This window comes from Harpia harpyja, chromosome 5, assembly GCF_026419915.1.
Source record: "Harpia harpyja isolate bHarHar1 chromosome 5, bHarHar1 primary haplotype, whole genome shotgun sequence".
NCBI lineage: Eukaryota > Metazoa > Chordata > Aves > Accipitriformes > Accipitridae > Harpia > Harpia harpyja.
In genome coordinates, this window is record NC_068944.1 from 53147595 (window position 1) to 53162221 (window position 14627).

Consider the following 14627-nt stretch of genomic DNA (forward strand, 5'->3'; position numbering starts at 1 on the left):
CATTTGCTCATGCACTCAGAATGATTCAGACTTTCTCAAAGTTGTCTGCTAGCAGTGAGTTATCTTTAGAGCACAGCTCAAAACCAACAGTTTCCATTAAAGCATTAGAACCCATTGTTCATGATTTCAAAGTATATAATAAGGGGGAGGGAATCGAAGTTTCTTGGAAATATGTTGACTTTAAGTGACTTACATGCAGATTACTTTCAGCATAAAGTATAAATTTCAAAACAAGAATTCATGCTGCAATAACAAATACACATAAACAAATTCCTAATGTCATTTTTAGCTCACCTATACATGACAAGTGCAGAATAACTCAAGTCGTGATATCAGAAGTCAGAGCCACTTAAAGAAGTTACGTGTTTTTCTTTCAAATGCTATTGTCTCTGCTTGGAAGCCCAATTATTCAGAAGTGCAGTGTGGTACTTGAAATACAAATTTAAGGTACCTGATATGCTTAATTGAATGCTTATATTTTTTAAAGTCACTGGAAGAGGTGAGCCTGCTAACCGCCAGTATCTTTCTCTGGATGAAATAGTTTCCCAGCCGTAGAGCAACTGCTTACAGGTTGTAACCACACAGGAAAAAAAAAATCTCCCATGTCAAATACATTACAAAGTCCAGAAGCTCTTAAGGCTTTACAGCAGTCATAACATGGTGCCACAGATAAAATCACAAGAAACTCAGCAGTGAGACTGGTTCCTTGAGCCAGCTGTTCTCTGAGTAAATCTGGTGAAAAGGCGGCAAACATCCAGGTGTTTACTGTGTGAATCATTGTTCAACCAGTCAGTTTTTCCAGAAACAACTCTTCTCATATCATTAGTCACATCCTTTTCACTCTTCCCATTTATCAGCTTTGTCAGTCCTTCTTTGCTCCTTTTTCATTTTTTCTTTTTGTCTTTTTACTTTTATTCCTTGTTTCGATTCACCTGATGTCTCTCCACGTACCTCTTCCACTTCCAAAACTAATGGGACCTGCCTGACCTCAGCTTCTTTCCCTTTCTGTTTGCTTAGAAAATATTTATTTTATGGATCTCTTAGGGCATGGTAATTTCACAACATCATCAATATATGTCAAAATGAGCTAACACCAGTGGAGGAAAAAGCAGCATAGAAAAATACTGCTTAAAAGAAACTCAAGTTTCTAGTCATCTAGTTCCTTTACTTCTCCTGAGGCAGAATCAGCTACACCTGCAACCTCCCTGATTGTAAAAAGTGCAAATAATGGCCACTCCTAGTCTCCACAGGTAATCCGTTGTGGTACTTTCAGACATCTGCTCATTCGCGTTGCTGTCCTTTGGACGCTGCTCAGTCACTCTCCACCTTTCCTGATGAGCTATGCCCCCACATTCTCCCAGGTGAGACTTCCCAACGCTGCTGAGGACAGGCTCCTACAAACAGTATCTCCCAAACAATGCAACACTTACCAATGCACTTATAAAATATTTTCATGTTATCCTCATTGCACTAGTAGTTGCACTGCCATAATTCTGATTTTGTCTGTATTTGCCTATGCTATATACTCACCTTTAGTGGTATAATCTACTTATGACTGTGTTTGTGCTTTCTTGTGAGTTTGGGAACACTGAAGAACTCTGATTTAACAAAATAGTTTATTCTTACTACCCTTCCTAATACTACTTCTGCATTGGGACATATTATGCCATTCATTCCATTTATACAGAGACCTGGTCACTCCTGCTAATGCTTTTCTTTGGTTTCTTTCCTATGAAATTCTTCTTATCAACAATCTTATTTTATAGAAATCTGCTTTTTTCAAGTCCATTGTAAGTTTTTTTCCTTTTCCCTCTTCCCCTTTGCAAGGACTGGGGATTCTCATCATGGTATAATTATCAGACGCTTACATCACCCCCATCTCCTGTACTCTGCACTTCAAAATAAATCTATTCATCCACATCAACATTTCACTTTTTTCCTGACAGTTCTTTCTGAAGCACTTTACCCTTTTATACAAACAGTCCAGTCTCAAATTATTCAGCCAAGTCTCTGTGGTTCTCATAATCCTGAGAACTTGAGAACAAGTGCTGCAGGGCCCCATATTACTTGCATTTAAGATATTCATCAGGCCTTCCTTTTACATCTCTCACTCTATTTTGATGACCTTGCCATTTCTACTGTTTATATCCCTGTTCACGTTGAGATAATTTATGTTTATACAATGGTGCAAGATGTGGTGTTGGGGAGAGAGAACTTAGACAAAAACCACAAACCAAGAAGGTGAGATGAACGTATTTTTGTGACCAATCATCCAAAACAAGAGGCACCATGGTAAAGGGTATAAGGGAGAGGGTGAACTATGTAGGCGTGTGTTGGGATAGGAACAAAGCATGGCACTGACTTCAGCATGTTCCCTGCAAAGAAGCGTAAGCAGATGTATCCAAAAGTTCACGGTACTAATGTTTGATGGCCAGGGTGAACGAAGCCACACCACTTGTGCAACACTGTTCTCCTACCCAGGAGGTATGGCTTTCTGACTGGCCCATGTATGCCTGTGCCTTGGATGATGAAAATCCTACCTGAATCTTTCCTGTTCCCAGAACCTGATATTCAGTTTTGACCTGCTAACCATAATTCTCAGTTGGATCATTTATCCTGTCTGGGGAAGCAGATAACAGACCGCCAGGAGCTCAGGTGAAGTACCTAAAAAGGTTGTCCCACACTGTCTCAAAGGCAGAGACACTTTCTGCTTGCTTTCTTCCTTGAAGCCGTCATTGTGAATTGCCCATCTGCTGGAAGACATGGGCTCTGTCCTTCCTCAGGGAAGCTCATAGGCCATTTCCACACCACTGAGGGGCATGCTCCTTCACCACTGTTGCTGCTCTATGTCTCCAGGATGTTTGTTTGGCTGTCCTTGGAGGACTCCATGTCCATTATATTGATGCAATTCTCATTGTGTCTCAGACTAGCCACCTCCTCCAGCATCCCTTCACCCACGTGGTACCTCATCCTTGGCTTGCATTGACACTGATGCTCCCTCACAGTTCAATAAATCCCCACCAGGACTCGGGCAGAGATATCCCAAGCTGGTTTCATTCATAGGTACGTGTGGCCACCCTCAAAGCAGGAGGAAGCTAAATGAGCAGCACGTCCCCACTATTGCTCCCAGAGCATCTCCTTGAAGGCCTTGGTCAGCCCCATCCCTGTGGAATTTGCCCCGCACAGGTAGCGCTCTCAGCCACGGTCCCCACCTCCCCAGGCACAGATGTCTGACCTCTCCCACCACACACAGATAGACCATACTGGCTTGCCTTCTTCATCACTGACAGAAGAGGCCTGTTGAGAAGTTACCCTGTTTGCTGCTGTCAGGTGCTGGTCCCTGTTAGGCGCTGAGCTAATGCTGTTAAACTTCTGGGCTATTAAACTTGCCCAGGTCAAGAAGATAGATTTTAGTTTCCCTTTTTCTTCTTGCAAGCAATGACATAATGGAACCAAATGGCCTTTCTGGAATAAACAATGCATATTCTAGAGATTACTTGTGTTTACACTACTTATTGCAAGACCTCCAAAGGAGATTAAAACTTGAGCTCTGTACTGAAGCACGGGGAAATTCACTTTCTTTCAGCATGCTGCTGTTCTCTAGCTAATTCTCATGACGTTTTAGGGTGGCATATGCGTTAGAAGTTATGAACTGTACATTTCAAAATCATATTTTTTTCCTTATAAATGCGGAAGAAGCAATATTTTTACCTCTTTCATTCATTACTCAATACATATAAAGACATCTCCACAATTTGCACAGCTCAAAATACATAACACTGTCTCAAAACAAAATAGGAAACCCAAGTCTTTTCTTACCTATAGTCTGTTTAGAAAGCATGATAGTATTACGACATGAAACAATCATCAAGCTGGCAGGCTGACACTATTTTTTGTTTATTCACACACGTATGCAAATGCAGATGGCCTTAGGACCCATGAAGCAGATGGTCTTCAAACACTCTATCATCTGGATGTACATGCCCACCTGTAGGACATTGAAATAGACATGATAAAACAAACTAGTCTCTAGGGCTTTGTCTATCACTGTGATCGTAGATTCTGCTGCCTGGACTGTTACATAGAGCAGTCACTGGATAAAAATCAGAAATAAGCCTGGGAGGAAAGCCCAGATACAAGATTCCCCCTTCAAACTGAAGCAGGACTCAGGTGCCCTTCATTTCCCTTCTCCTGACTCATCAGGAATCAAGGCCAGGCAATCCCCAAGGACCCTGGGGGAGATCTGGGGCTCTGGGTCCCAGGCGTAAGGACAAATACTTTCCTGCAGGCATCCAAGCCCCAGAGCCGGGGCGGGTGCTCACGTCCAGCCCTGTGCTTAGCCTTCCCTGGTCCACAGCACTGTGCAGCTCACTGCTTCGCCCCCTCTCTTCCTGGGTTTGCCCTCCTGAGGTGTTTCCCTGTCCCTATTAGCGGGATCAGGAATAAGGTCTTGGAATTTTGGACCTGGATTTTAGCCCAAGTGCCTGAGAAAAAAGCCCAGCAGTGTGTAAGCTTTTTCTTATATCTGGTTCTCAACCTCCTTATTAAAAACTACTATTACTACATTCAATATGCATATGGTGCAATATGCATATGGTGCATATGCATATATGCAACATGTATATGGTGACTGACTTAAAAGTAAAGCCAACCCAAAATTCAGTGGACCATACACACAAATCTGCAGTGCCTGGGCAGTCCCAAGTCCCACTGCTCAGCTGGGAACCTGGAAAACTGGCCTTTGAATGAAAACATCTTTCAAAAATCAGCACAGGCAACTGGAAGCTGATGCTGTTTGTCTCTCTCTGTCCCACCTGCCCAGCTTTGAATATAAAATGAGTTTCTGCCACTCTGTCTTTCCTGCCTCTCCCCCTTTGCCCTGGCTGCGTAAAACCAGCAACAGGGCATCAGTCCAACACCCTCAAGTTTGATGAGTCCTCTAAAAGGAGGCATTTATTATTGCCATGCTAATATAAACCTAAGAAATGGAGAGGTTGACCAGTGAAGACAAAACTACTTCATCTTTATAGTTTAACAAGCTTGTTCTGCTGGGATAGGTTAAAAGAAATCACACTCTTTCCCGAAGCAGGGATCAGACAATCCTGGCTTATTTTCCCCTTGGTTTTAGCTCTTCTCTTCCCCACGTAGACAGTATTCAGACTGACACTGCTTTACATCACAGGGTGGAACTTTTACAGCCTGATAAGATACCAGGTGGCTCCCTTGAGCACAGTACCTCTCATAAATATTTGTACCAGCAACTGTAACAGCAAGAAGAGCAGCAAACTTCAGCTCATCAGGAATTCTTACTTATGGTTGAGTTCCCAGAGTATGTTTCCCTAAATAATATCTGCATTTCCAACACTGAATTGGCTTCCTTAAAGCCTTGGACAAAAGTAGGAATAAATAGCAAGGGACTGACTATTTGCATTGATTTTGACTAGCGGTGAAGGTACTTTATGTCTAAATATCTAATTCAGGGTTCATTTTAGCGCACATTCTTTTCAGAGGAACTGCCAGATGGCCATAAATGTAATTCCTGCTGGAAAAATTGTCACAAATCAGTTCTATTACCTCTCATCTCAGCAGGACCATGAGGTCTGGTTGCAGCCGTGCCTTCCACTGAAAGTATTATGAACTTCCAGAGAAGTGCTAGAAGTGGACTTGAGCCTTCTAGGGATCTGGCTATTTCATTTCAGAGTCAAATTACATGACTTACATCATAAACCTGAATCAATGCTGAGACTGACCTTTATCTATTGAAGGTAATTTTACAGGCATTAGAGGCCAAGCCAAACATAATCTCATTTATTTCAATTACCTGCTTTGGTGATCAAGACCTGGTCACATGGATAAACCATTAGAGCATAAGGCCTATGGCCTGCAAGAGAGGACTGTGCACATTTTATGTTGTAGCCACCTACAATGAACATTATTTAAAGTACTAATTCCTGTGCTTAGAATAGAAAATGCCAGAAATACCACATAATTTTAACTTCTGCCAGCAGTGAATAACTAGCTTTCATTGGCACACCATACACAAGCTAGGACCTCAAGGGACTACTTCTGTGACTAAATAGCTGTGGTATTGGACTATCAGTGTATGTACGTACTTCATGTTCACTTCTGTACTTCCGAAGAGTGCAGTGCAACCATTTTAGCTCTTTCCCTGTCTCGTTTGTGACTTATATGGAAATGCCTCCCTGAACATACACCTCTGTTTGCTTGACATTCAGAGAAACTGCATGACTTAATGCCCTCCCTCATCTCCCACCTTAAAGTCTCAAACTTACATCTGTCTCATTACCTGTCAAGTTAAAAGGGCAGTCAGTAGGATAAAGTCACCAATTCAGAGCTACCTCTGCCTTTTTGCATCTCAAGGTCAGTGCAGCCAAAGAAAGAACCAGTGCTTTTAGCATTGCAGTGCCCATGAGCAGAGGTGCAGTGGTGCTGGCCTGGGCTGCTGGTACCAACTGTGGTGGTGCAGTCCCCTGGGCCACTCTGAGATTTCAGGATAAGCGACCATGCTTTGGGAAAACCTCCCATTGTGCTGTTATCTTGATTAGAGTTGTAGAGACTTTGGGGCATTAGGCACTCTTTGGCCACACCTGGGCCATCTGCTGCCTGAATTATATATCAGAATGACTCAGCACCCGTTGTGGCCAGAATGTAAAATAATGACCAAATGCAATCATCTCGAGACCCTATCAATAGCAATCCAAGGAGAGACCTTTTGAGCTCTTGGGGACTGCAGCAGGCTGTGTGACCCAGTATCTCCCCCTGAGCTGGGACACCTGTCAGGGTAGATTTCACGAGGATTGAAAGATCGTCCGTCGACAATTTCGCAAGGGCTTAAAGGCCTGATTTCATGAGGTTTACTGACCGTCCGTTGATGAATCCTGGCACATAAAAGTGAGTAATTCATGAAACTCAGGAGAGGAAAATTTTAATCATAGGTTAACCTGGTGGGGGTGTTGTATCTGTGCATGTGCATTTGCAGTTTGGTTCAGAACTATTTTGCCCGTCTCTGTGTGATTTGGTTTGGAACACTTTTGGCTGTCTGTGTGGTTCAGAACTGTTTTATCTGCCTGCGTGATTTGATTTAACCTCCATCTGTGTGCAACCCTGCTGTAAGTTTCGGGTTATCCTTGCCATTTTCGAATTTTTAACTAAGTCTCAAATTTGATTGTAACATTCCATTGAATCACTCTGTTAAATTGGCTCATAATTAAGTACCGTTAAAGTTATACAACCTAATCTTGTGATCTATCTAAAAAAAATTAATAAATCCCAAATTGCTGCTAAACTAAAGCCATGTAACAAAAATCTCATTCGCAACATCAATATCTGTCCTAGACTACAGGGATCCAGGACCAGCAAAGCTGAAACTAAATGCTGTGCATTCAGGGGTTAATTTCATGGTCAAAGACAACAGGAACACAGGACAGACTTCCTCCTGAGGAGCCCAAACACAAGGTTAAAGGTTTCACTAAGAAACAGCAAGCGCAAAGCTGTTCCCTTTCACCCTAGACTCCAGCGAGGCGCTGCCATCGGCTGGGCTCGGGTCAGAGCAGCACCTCTAGTCTGCTCCCAGGTTTACATTTCCTTTCCATAGCTACTTCCCAGACTGTATCCACAGCCCAGGTACAGCAGAGCAGGGCTGAGCAAAGAAGTGACCCAGAGCCCAGCAAACTCACTGCTGCCGGGCGGATTCTCCTGCCAGTGCAGAGGGAAAACAGCATGCTCTAGTAGCACATCTATAAAACAAAAACCAGCTTGCTGAAGAACAGTTTGCCTCAACTTCTTGGTTTTAATGGGTCTTCTGTAAGTGCTGAGTGGACCCAGCAGTTCATGGGATATGGAATAAATTACATCAATTACTGGTTAATGATACATTTACATTTAGATAATGCATTATAGGAGTTCCAAATATTTTGCAGACTTGGATTAATCCAACTGTGCAAGATCTCTGTAAGAAAAATTATCTCCTTTCCACAAAAGTAGTGCTGCTGCCAGTTCCAGGAATTCAAAAACCCTAATTCAGGCCTCAAAATACCATGATAGGCTTAAAAAGGTCTTAATAAGAACAGCAACATGAATGAATGTCTTTTTATTCACCTTTTGCTGTGTGACTCATAATGTTTCTTTATAGTTATGATTAGACTTCTTTTGAACAAAAGGAAACTTCTCACATATTCATAGAATTGTAGAAGCTATCAAATAAAAAATAAGATTGTTTCAACACAATGTGCTCAGAAAACAAAAATATAACTTTGTCTGAACTTTCTATGTATTTTTCAAATGAATTAGTATGCTGTTTGGAACCACAGAGATATTTGGCTCCTATCTTTAACTAACCTAAAGTATAAAGAGGTGGTTAGCAGTCTAAGGACTTTGAGTTTTGTTCCTGAAACAGTAGTGCTTTAATAAATTTTTATGAATGACTTGCTGGGAAGTTGAACAGCACAATGAGCAGCTAATGTAGAAAGAGAAGCAATACATGTCCAATGCCTTTGATGTTTGTGCACTGTACTGTGACAAGATCATGGAGAGGAGAGATGGGATGAGGACAGGGTGTTGCTCTTTGGGGTAGCTGGTTGGTTTTTTTAAGAAAACTGGAGAGGGTTTTTTTGTTCTTTGTTGCCCAAAACATGTTTAGCTACATGTTTAGCCCCCTGTTTGCACCACTTGTTTTGTATATTCCAATTCTTTTATTGTTATTATTATTATTATTGTAATTTTATTATCATCATCATTATTTTCTTCCTTTCTGTACTATTAAACTGTTCTTATCTCAACCCATGAGTTTTACTTTTTTTTCCCCATTCTCTCCCCCGTCCCACTGGGGGGGGAGGGGGAAGTGAATGAGTGGCTGCATCGTGCTTAGTTGCTGGCTGGGGTTAAATCATGACACCTATTTATTTTGCAAACATTTTTATTTTTAGCTCAGTCTTTAGATTTCTACCTTTGATAGGTTTTTGCTGAATTTATCTTAGCTTTAATCTATTTGCATCTTTTCATTATTGTGCTGCGTTACTTGTGCAAAAGTGTCTAATACTTTTTTTTTACTTCTCATATATGGAAACTGAGAAAAGCTGATCAGGAGATATGTCCATCACTTTTGCTCTTACGGCAGAGGTTTAGGGGGGCAGCCATTCACCAGCCTGCATACCACACAGGCACTCACAGGTGGCTGCTGGTGTGTACCCCAACTTCATTTGCAGCACCTTGCAGCACTTTGCACCACACTGACCAAGACATTTGGACATCTTCCCTCTACTCTGTTGCAAAGTCAGTGATTTCCAGTGGAGCGGGCAGCAAAGGAGGAATGATTTCCTCCTTTTTGATTTGATGATTTCATGATTTCCTTTGGTGGAAAGACCACTTTTGTTAGACATATTGACACTTTCATTAATTCTCTCTTAAATGATATTTTTATTTTAAATGTCTTTTTTTACTAAGAACTGAATTATGTTTTCTTAAAAAAATGCAAATCGGGTTATTTTATTAATTCCCATTAAGAGCCCCTTTGCTTCCAGTAACAGCTTAACTAAAAAAGAAATAAGGGAACACAAGAATATTATTATTGCATTTGATATTCTGGTTATTTTTTTAAAGCAGGCATGAGAGAAGTAACTGGTTTTGACAACAGTATAGCATTTCAGGTAAAAATAAAAGCTGGACTTGTGTGTATACAGTTTGACTACAACAGCATTTTTACAGTTAATTCCTACAAAGTACTAATTACTCTTAGAGTTGGTAACTTCATGTCACTGCAAGTTTTTACTAAATTAAACTTGGTGAGCACAACAGAAGCAAATTTATTTTCCTTATTTTGTTTTTGTCCTTTATTTTTGGCTGCTTATGGAATCCAGTTTTAAATATGCCACATTTGCAGACTTTCCACTACATTTTAAGAATGAATGTCAGTTTTGATAGTTCTAGGTTTGGTTTTCTTTGCTTTTAATATCTAGCTACTATGGAAGTTATGTGTGTATATTTTTATGTAGATATTTTCTAGCTTACTTGCAGAAAGGAAAGCAGTTTATTGAGTAAGCATAAGTATTTGAAATAGTAGAAATGCTGTGAAGGGCACATGGAAGGCAATGTTACATAAATGTTAAATAAGTTCTATTTAAATAGCATGCCATTGTTGCCTATTATAAATAATAAAGATTTTATTCATATAACATATAAATGCATGTGTTCTTAATTTATTTGTAAACATTAGTTCTTTATCTCTTATGTGGCTAATACAAACACTTTACTTTGTATCTTTAGCACTTTTCCATGTATCTGTAGTACTGTTTTAAATTTTTGTTAATAATTTTTACCCTATCTAAAAAACCACGACTTAGCAAAGATGTTATCTGAGGTGTCCCAGAAATATATTTTCATGCCATTGGGGATTTCTGTAGCCGACTTTTGCTTCTGTATTTAGACAACAGTGACTATTGCATGAGGATCTACACAAGATGCAGATTATGACTGCAGTCAAGATTTGCTTTTACATTGGTTTCTACTGATTGTTGAAAGCTGGAGTTCAGTTGATCGCTGGGGAAGTTCTCTTGGTTGGTGCCACAAGCCACGCAGCAGGGTTTTTGTTGGAAGAGTAAATCTGTTTGTGAGGAGGAATAAAGTTTCTGGATGCATGACAGATACATTATTTTATGAGAAAGATAATTTAGTTCTGAGGACAAGAGCCGTGATCATCCTGTGTGCCCCCAGGAGGGCTTCCAGGAGGAACGTGTGGGACCAGCCACAGTGGTGGCTCTCGCCCGCAGGAGCCAGCACGGCTGAGCTAAGGGGGCACCTGGCACAGAGCAATCCTGCTCTCCCCTTCGTCTGCTGCTGCTGCTGTCTCACCAATTTTGAGTTGGGTGCTGGCCCTGTGCATTGCTACTGGTTCGAATAATAGTTTATCTAATGCCTGCCATTGCCTTACTATCCTCATAGGCAGAAAGGAAATTTTCTGGCTGGCTGTGTTATGGTTCCAAGCCACATCTAACCCATATTTACATATACTTCAAAAGGGAAGACTCACAAGAAGGCGGCAAGAAAAGGCAAAAACAAAAGAAAAAAAAGAAAACGCAACATTCGCAAGGGCCTTAATTACATTGGCTTGGGAGAATTCAAAGCCAACAGATTGCTGGCTCACTCCTTTATTTTTCTTTCCAGACAGAGCGGTACTTCTTGTATGTCCCTCAAGGTCCTTGCTCGCTTGCCAGTTTGACAAGGAGTCTATAGTCATTATGTATATATGCCCTGTTCGCTAAGCAGCCATGGACTGGCAGGGGTCAGCTCCAGCTGAGCTGTTAGAGCCAAAGGGCTATCGTCAGACCAGCTACATGGTAGCCAGGCAGCACCACTGACTACAGGTTTCTAGCTGATCACTTTTGATGCAAAGTCTTGTTGCAAAACGGCAAAGATCACAAGGGAGAGAGAAACCACGTGAAGTGAGCAGCATTAATGCTACTATGCAGCTCGGGGTGGCAGAACCTCAGCAGGCAGAGCAGGGGGATAGCGGTACGTGGTCTTCCAGGAGGGTTTCAGAGGTGCTGTGCAGGGATGCTTGTGCTATGCTAAAATCCTTGCAGATCTGTGGAGAGTCACGTTAGAAACACTGTCATTTTTTCTTATTTAGATTTAATGTAGTTTCATTTTCTTTAGCTAGACTGTTATTTATGATAGACTTTAGCACATGAGTCAATAGCTGACTATGGTCTTCTATTTCTGTAAATGTGGTTAATATTTCTGTAACTGCTTTAAATACATATTGTATGCAGACAATAGTGTGGCTTCTGAAGACACATCCAGTTTTTAATCTCGTGGTTCAAGGTCAAAATCTCAACACTATATAACTATATATTATACATACATTGGCCTGCCATCATGCTAAACTCCTTTTTTAATTAGAGGGGGAAGAATTTGTTGGTTTACTTGTATTTCAGTAAACTCTGGCAAAGACTTTGCCAAGGATAGCCAGAATTGCTGCAGTAAATGCACAGTGACAGAGCCTGCACAGTGTCTGAGGCTACAGTTCTGCAGAAGGGTTTCCTCTACCATACATCCCTCCCAACTGTTGTAACCAAGACCTTGTGACTCCCACAGCAGGACGAGGAACAAGCATTTTTCCCCTCCAAGTTTCCACTCTGGAAACCAAAACAGTCACTGGTAGCTTGTACTTTAGCAGGTGCCATCCAGCAGGGATGTAGATGTTCTGCACAGTACATATGGTACTCGTAGAAAATCCTGCCTTCCAGAGCCAAGTATTTAAAACAAGAAACAGTTCTTTTGTGGCTCTAAAGCACTCTGGTCATTTCTCTCTTCTATTTAAATAGAAGTGTTCAATCACCATGCTGATGAAACGCTGCAGGTAGGAAATATTAAAGTAGTCGCCTTTGGATGTGGGGCTGGGCCATGGGCAAGGTTTGCCTGCACCTCTCCCAACTGGCAGGCCTAGAAGACTGCAACCTCCTCGTGGAAGATCCCATGTTTCTTATCATCCTCAGGTCCCTGGGAAGCACATGCACTATACTGTGCATGGGGGCTGGCAGGGCTGGAGGTCACCTACTGCTTCCCAAGGAATGCGCCTCCCAAAACGCAGCAGGCAGCATTGAGTCCTGTACAGGCATTCAAAATGATATCTTTCAACCACATGTGGTAGAAAGGGAGGCAGTACTGCTCTCAGCATGCAGAGGGCAAGCTGAGATACTTGTTTGTTGAGTAGCCTGGCTACAATCAGATCTGAAGTCAAGGAAGGGATCAGGAATAAAATTAAGATGTCATCCTTAACCTTAGGGTTGCTGTAAGCTTAGAGAGGCCTCTTTCCAACCAAATTCTATGCAGGAAATTACTTTTTCAGAGCAAATGTGAAGTCAGTGGATCTACATGCTCTTTCATGGACTGTAGCCATTTTTAATGGCTTTTGGTAATCTGGTCTGCAAGTTATGGAAGGGATTGCCTGCACAACCTAAATGGAAAATTATACTTGCACAGAAATTTTATTTTCCTCCATCCAATATGCCTCCAGCTCTGAGCAGTTTAGAGAAAAGTCTGTATTTAGTCTCAATACAATATGTTGTTTCAGTGTGTGCCAAAGTGCAGAAAATTTTCAGGCCCTACCCATCGGAGATAAGAGCACACCTTAAAGAAAGTATCAGATGGACCAGATGAAACCATGACGTATTTCCTTTTCATGTGGGAGAATGACATAACTTCGTACTCACAAACAAAGCAACAGATCCTCTTTTGGCACTTAGTTCTTTCTTGATTCAATAAAAAGGACACTGTCTAGTCCTCGAAGTGTGAGTAACATCAGCTGGACTCCTTGCTTGAGCAAACATCTGCAAGGACTAGCTGCAAGCGTCCTTCTTCCTGCTCATTGTGTGATGCAATCCCAAACACTGGCAGGTGTGACAGAGGTGCCCTTTACCAACTTGTCACCTCTTTGCAGGTTTCCATATAAGATTTTTATCTGCAGGAAGGCCTCGATCTGATAATCCTTATGAAGACAAGTTTTGTAGCACTCGGAATATAGGAGTTGTATCCTGTGGCCAAACATATTTAAATCCCTAATTAGGAGAAGAGCTGTGCATTACAAACTGGTCATTTTCAAAGTCATGTATGAAAGAGATGTTCGATGCACTTAAATGGAGCATAGTTTACATTAAAGCTATTTTTGGTGATGAAGGATCTCATAAAACCAAGTGAGTGGGTAAAAAGATGGCAGGTGACCAGTCACCGTTGACTGTGGCCTGAAAACAGAGTGTAATGGCAGCCAAATATGCCAACAAACGTGGGACATAATCAAGAAGGGTAAGAAAGCAGGAAAGAAAATGATGTTTTATCACACTCTAAAACCTAGCATCTCGAGCAGTATGTGCTGCAGCATCTGCCTCTCAGGTAGGAGAGCATTAGAGAAGCAACAGAGAAAGGCAACAAACACAGTTAAGTGGTTGGAGCAGCCGCCTTAGGGGAAACACTAAAAGCTTTGGGACTTTTCAGTGTGGAGAGGAGAAGGCTGAGGGGGAAATGACTGATAATTTCAGTTTCACAAAGTTAGTGGAGAAAGTGAGTGAAAAACTGCTGTTCATAACGTCCCGTAGGTGATACCCTTAAACAGCATCTCCTATTGCCTCTTTGCCTCCCCCTCTCAGACAGAGCAGAGGGCTGGAAGCACCACCTGTCCAAAGCAGCAGGGCATTTCTGCTCACTTGGTCCTTAGATTCCTTTTTGATAATTCTCCAAGGGCAGTCTGAAGTCCATAAACCAAGGAATGACACTGACATTTGACACTGTCTCTCATGGCATACTCCTTGAGAAGCTGGCATCTCATGGCTTGGACAAGTGTACTCTTTGCTGGGTGAAAAACTGGCTGGATGGCCGAGCCCAGAGGGTTGTGGTGAATGGGGTGAAATCCAGTTGGCGGCGGGTCACAAGTGGTGTTCCCCAGGGCTTGGTGTTGGGCCCCATTCTGTTTAATATCTTTATTGATGATTTGGATGAGGGGATTGAGTGCACCCTCAGCAAGTTTGCAGACGACACCAAGTTGGGAGGCAGGGTCGATCTGCTTGAGGGTAGGGAGGCTCTACAGAGAGATCTGGACAGGCTGGATCGATGGGCTG